General features: G+C 45.0%; 1 long non-coding RNA gene across 1 annotated transcript; it reads left to right on the plus strand.

Annotated features, from left to right (window-relative positions):
* Nucleotides 1-144: 144 nt before the first annotated feature.
* Nucleotides 145-6,054, plus strand: LOC129404247 (uncharacterized). Its single transcript, XR_008629788.1, has 3 exons — nt 145-239; nt 2,674-3,670; nt 5,927-6,054. It is a non-coding gene; the product is annotated as an uncharacterized LOC129404247 (long non-coding RNA).
* Nucleotides 6,055-6,274: the final 220 nt, after the last annotated feature.

The following is a 6,274-nucleotide window of genomic DNA, read 5'->3' on the forward strand; positions in this document are numbered from 1 at the left end:
GTGGTGGGGCGGGGCTGGGAGGAGAGAGGCGGGACAATACTGGGAGGAAAGTGGCGGAAAGAGGCGTGGAAAGAGAAGGGCGGGGCGGAGGGGGCGTGTTTGGAAGAAGAGGGCGTGGTTGGGAGGGGGCGGGGTGCAGAGGGACGGGTAGACCAGGTTAGGTTGGACTTGGCGGAGCAAGCCGAGGATCTGCCAGCTTGAGAGCGTGTTGTGGTTCCCCATCTCAACGGAATGCACTTGTAAGTTTAAATATTTAAGTCAGTTTATAACAGCTTTTTAAAAACTTGGCATTTTCTACTCCAACAGGCTACTTAGAAATTAATTTTAAATCTCATTCCCCTGACCCTGAAAGAGCCTCCAATCGTTGGAAAGACTAGTAAGGAGAGGCTGCTAAAATCTCAGGGCTGGGATGAATAGAGACGTTACTACTGGTGCCCGCTTGAGTAAATCGATGAACAACGGGATGACAGTGACAGTGATACCATGTAATTTCCCATCACTGCGACACCGCACTCGAAGCGCGGACACACACTTACGCACTGATGTGATCTCCTCCAGCCGTGAGCTAGAGGGAAATGCAGTTCAGACCTAAAGGGCAGAGATTTAGATTTGGCGTTTGAGCCACCCTACGCCAGAGCCTCTAGTCTCAGAGGGGAGCTCCGGTAAAAGCCTCACTCATTCTAAGCGAAAGCTGCCGGCTGTATTTTTTAGGTCACTTTTTAAATTTTACATTGAAAAGTGAGAAAAGAGAAATTGCTACTTGCTTCCTACCTTCTTGTACTGGTATGGTAAAAGACTAAGGAGTATGCTTGGAATAGTGTTGGCTTTGTTTAATTCTTTGTGATCCAATTTATCGTGCTATTGGATAGCATAGGCTAGTAAATCGAGATAATTTCTTTTTTTTTTCTTTTTGGGTCACACCTGGCGATGCACAGGAGTTATTCCTGGCTCTACACTCAGGAATTACCCCCTGGCGGTGCTCAGGGGACCATATGGGATGCTGGGAATCAAACCCGGGTCAGCCGCGTGCAAGGCAAACTCCCTACCCGCTGTGCTATCTCTCCAGCCCCCCAATTTTTTTTTTTGCTTTTTGGGTCACACCCGGCGATGCACAGGGGTTACTCCTGGCTCTGCACTCAGGAATTACCCCTGGCCATGCTCAGGGGACCATATGGGATGCTGGGATTCGAACCCGGGTCAGCCGCGTGCAAGGCAAACGCCCTACCCGCTGTGCTATCTCTCCAGCCCCCGAGATAATTTCTGAAGCAAGCCACAGCCAAGAATCAAACAATCCCACAGGGCTATATTGATTTGAAATTTTTTTTTTTAGCTTTTTTGTTTTGGGGATCACCCAGCAGGGATCTGCTCCTCACTCAGAGATCACTCCTTGTTCAGCTTGAGGGACCATGTGTGGCGCCAAGGATCCAATCTGGGTCAGCCACTTCTGATGTACTTACTATCTCTCAGGCCCTTGAAATTTAATTTTTACTTTTGTCATCAACAATTCAAATGCCTGAATTTTATTGCACTTGAAAAATTCTTTGAAGGCCTTACTGAGAATATGTAAGAGCTGTTTGCAACCTTCTCATAAGACTGCAAAAACCTTTGAGAGCCTCCGCGCCTATTGACTGTGATCCTGAGGTCTCCTAACCCATTTTGGCACCAGAGCGGATGCTTGAGCCATGCATTTTGACTGTGAACTGAGCTACAACCTCGTGCAGCCCAGGGAGGGATTTTTCTCCCTCTCCACCCCATTTTTCTGAGTGAAAATGGCGGCAGCGGCAGCAGCCACGCGGTGAGAGCCACCCTCTAAGACCCCTCCACCAGGAGGTAGGACTTTCTTTAGTGACGTAGCCTGTAGGTGGTCCTGGGAGGGGGGGCGTTCCCGGCGCACCTTCCGCCCAGAGATGAACCGAGAGCCGCGGCACGAGAAGCAGAGCCTCCGCGCCTATTGACTGTGATCCTGAGGTCTCCTAACCCATTTTGGCACCAGAGCAGATTCTTGCAGCCATCCATTTTGACTGTGAACTGAGCTAAAATATTAGAAACTCAAAAACTCAAAGTCTTCACTCTTACCAATGAAGAGAAATTATTAGATGATGCCTATTCAGCAGGCCTGATTGTTGGGGAAAATTTCCAATCAATAATAGTGAGTTCTGTATGGAAATATGAAATGTACTCAATATATATAGAGAATAATGGGAATATTATTAGCTACTTAGATGGGGGGGGTGGGAGGGGGGTGTATTGGGGTTCTTGGTGGTGGAACGGGTGCACTGGTGAAGGGATGGTGGTTTAATCAGTATTTTACTGTGACTTAAACCTGAAAGCTTTGTATTTTTTTTTCTTGTTTTCACGGTGGTTCAATAAAATATTTCTTTAAGGAAAAAAAAAAAAGACTGCAAAAACCTTTGTACAAACCTTTCCAGTTTTTAGCAAGTGTCAAAGTAAACAAATCATCCTGAAAATTATCACAATAGAAATTTGAAACATATGTATGATTAACTGATTTCTATGCTAATAAGCAATAACATAACCACCCAAATTTTTTTATCTGTGACCACAGATGTTTTTCCTTGGTATGGAGATCAGTATCTTTTCAAAACAAAACAAATACCTAATTTGGGGGCCTAAAACGTAGCTCAGAGCACTGATCTCATGTTTTGGTTGCAGGGCTTCCACGCTCATTCCCCAGCACTGCATGGTGATCCAGCAGCGCCAGGATCAAGCCCCAGTCACAGAGGTAGATGTGACACCACCAGCAGAAACAACTCACCTTCTCAAAGCAGCTCCAGGACATTTCAGCTTGGGGTCACCTGCATCCCAACCCTGGATGTGTCATTTCTCCATTCCATAATTCTGAAGTTGCCCATGCTCTCCTTTAGACCAAGACTCTCTTTTTGGCATTCTCTATTATTTCATCTATAAATGGAACTATTCCATTCACTCTGTCTTCTCTTAAAATTATTTTCAGCCACATAAAGACGTGCAGCTGAATCCAGGTGATTGAGACTGGCTTCTTTCCAGTCGTGAGCTCTCCGGGCACACACCCCGACTAACCACAAATGTCTATTCAGCCACTGCCACTCTCAATACAACTCATTGTGCAGGGGCCAGAAATGTGATTGAGCAGCACAGCACATGCCTTGTGTGTGGAGGACCTGGATTCAATCCCGCACTGCAAATAAACAAGTGAAAATAAATAAAAGTTATGCAGCCCAGTACAGCTTGGATTCAATTTATGCCATTACTTTCTTTCCCAGTACACTGATCTCCTCCACATACCTCTTTTGGAGTTGCTTTCTCACATAAATATAGGATTCTGTTCAAAAGTAACAGTACACAACAGCAATTCCTGGCCTTGGTGAATAGTCTGGAGGGTTCATGAAACTGGATTCTCAGACAGGATACACAGTCAAAGAAAATCAACAGAGACGATTACAAATCAAAAAATCTCCTTACTAGTGAGAAAGTGAAGCTGGACATGACACTCCACCAAATGAGAGCATCCGTGATGGTGATTTCATGAAATGTTACCAAAAGCTTTGGATGAACCACAGCCTGTCTTTACAGTCCAGAACAAGTTTTCAGTCACTGCTGTGGGCTCAATCAGAAGTGCTGCTCGTTTCTTTTCTGCTTGCCCAGTAAGCCAAGAGGCTTAATCAAAGAGGTAAACAGTTCAAATCCCATGCTAATACGGTGCTCGAGAGGTGCCAGCTGCCAACATCAGTGAGCCGAGAGAATAGAGAAGAGTGAAAGTTCATTGAGAAATTTCTTGGGTTACGTTTTGTTTGTGTTTCCCCAGGCACGCTCAGGAGGCCAGAGGACCCTCCTAGTGATTCTCAGCAAACTGGCTGGTGGCTCATCAGGGACTGAGGATGCAATGAGCTCAGGCCCTGCAGTACTGGGGTGGCACTAGGACCTAGGTTGGCCACCAGCACAGCATATGCTGTGTCCCCTATTCTATCTCTCCAGCCCCTCTCTTTCATTCATTTTCTTTTAAGGTCACACTCAGCAGTGCTCAGGGCTTACTCATGCCCCTGTGCTCAGGGATTACTCCGTAGGGTTTGGGGGACCATATGGGGTGCCAGGGATTGAATCTGGGTCAGGCAAGTGCCCTCCCTCTGAACTATCTCTCTGGACTCTCTCATAGAAGAAGGTCTAGCTTCCCAACACATATTCTCATATAGCTTTAGAATATAGTCGGGCAGTAGCTTTGACTCAAACCACCACATTCTAGAATCAGTTTTCAATTTCAGGAAGAAGTATACTTACACTTGTAAGCCTTTGAATCTATCTGTTCTTTAAATCATATCTCAGGGTGTTGGAGAAATTTGAGCAGAGCACTTGCCTTGCACATGGTGGACCTGAGTTCAATCCCTGGCATCCCACATGGTCCCCCGAGCAACATCTGGAGTAATTCCTGAGTGCAGAGCCAGAAGTAACCCCTGAGCATCACTGAATGTGTCCCTCACCGAAATTAAACAAAAAAATCCTAAAACACAAAAAATAAGTCACATCTCATTATTTTAAGGGTACTGCTGCTACAGGAAAGAAGGAGGGGCCAAATCAGGAGACCATGAAGGAGGGGCCAGGTGTGGAAAAGCAAAAACACGAGGGGACGTATAAGGGGGGAATAAAGAGGGAGGGCTTGGATAATTCAAGCCTTCAAGTAGTTTCTCATATGTGATCTAACTGGCTAATTCCATAAACCAATCAAATAGCAGGAATAATTCAGGCTGTTGTAGATGACAAGTGGCAATCAGCGTAGTTGGGAATTTCAGTTATTCTGTATGCAACCTATTGGACGCACATGGTCAGGTCAGTGGTAACCAGTGAGACAGCAGGAAAACAAGGAGGGGAGACAGAATATTTACAAATTTGAGTCGATAGAACATGGAGGTGTGCAGTCGGAGTTCCATGATGGTGGTGGCGGTGGCAGTGGTATGTGTGTGTATGTGTGTGTGTCTAAAAAGAGTTGTGTAGTTCTAAACACAGAAGTTCCTGTTTGCAGTTGTTTGGACTAACTCGAGCTGTTTAACGAAAGAGGTGTAACACCTGGGAGCACCAGTGTTGGTGTGATAATCTCACACACAAGTCCACACAAACCCAGAGCTGATCGTAACCTGCTGTAACTCTATGAGGGTTTTTGTTGCTAGGTTTTGGCTTTTTAGGGTTTTTTTGCCACACCTATCTGTGCTGAGGGATTACTTCTGGTGGCTCAGGGCACCATATGGGATGCCAGGGATTGAGCCTGGGTTACCTGAGTTGGACGCATACAAGGCTAGCACCCTACTTACTGTACTATCTCTCCACCCACCCTATCTCCTGCTGAACACTGTGATGGATTTTTTTTTTGAGGGGCCAGGGGAGTATTTGGACCATGTTTGATGGTGCTCAACTGTGATGGTGCATCGTGGCTCTGTATTTATGGATTATTCCTGATAGTGCTTGGGGAACCATATGCGGTGCCAGGGATCAAACTAGGATAGGCCACATACAAAACAAATGCTTTAACCTATATACTATCTCTTTGGCCCTTCTGAAGGATTTCTTGGGTCCCCTGAGCACCACCTGGAATGATCCTTCAGTGCAGCACTAGGTGCAACCTCTGAGCATTGTTGGGTGTGACCAAAACCCAAATTAAATAAATTATTAAAATAATCTAAATCTCACCTATAAAATAATATAAACCATCACACCCAAAATGAGAGGGAGAGTGAAATGGAATGTGCCTGCCACAGAGGCAAGGTGAGGGGGTGGAGGAGGGATACTGGGAACATTGGTGGTGGAGAATGGGCACTGGTGGAGGGATGGGTACTTGATTATTGTATGACTGAGACATAATCATGAAAGTTTGTAAGTCAGTAAATATATATATATATATATATATAAAATAGATAATCTAAATTTCCATTTCTTCCAGTAATCAAGAAAACACGCGGGGTGGAGCTATACTGGGATTCTTGGTGGTGGAATATGAGCACTGGTGAAGGGATGGGTATTCGAGCATTGTATAACTGAGATTTAAACCTGAAAACTTTGTAACTTTCCACATGGTGACTCAATTAAAAAAAAAAAAAGAAAACACTCCCTGTGTGTTTTGGATGTTGTGTGTTGAATAGCCCAGCAGGTTTGGCAAAGAGTCAGCAACCATTGTATAATATTTAGAAGGTAGAATTCATGTGCAGCCAAGTGGAATTTTTAGATTTTTAGATAATCAAATATGTGTATAAGGGGTCCAGCCATATGCAAGTCAAAAACTATTTGTAGT

Source organism: Sorex araneus, chromosome 4 (assembly GCF_027595985.1).
Source record: "Sorex araneus isolate mSorAra2 chromosome 4, mSorAra2.pri, whole genome shotgun sequence".
NCBI lineage: Eukaryota > Metazoa > Chordata > Mammalia > Eulipotyphla > Soricidae > Sorex > Sorex araneus.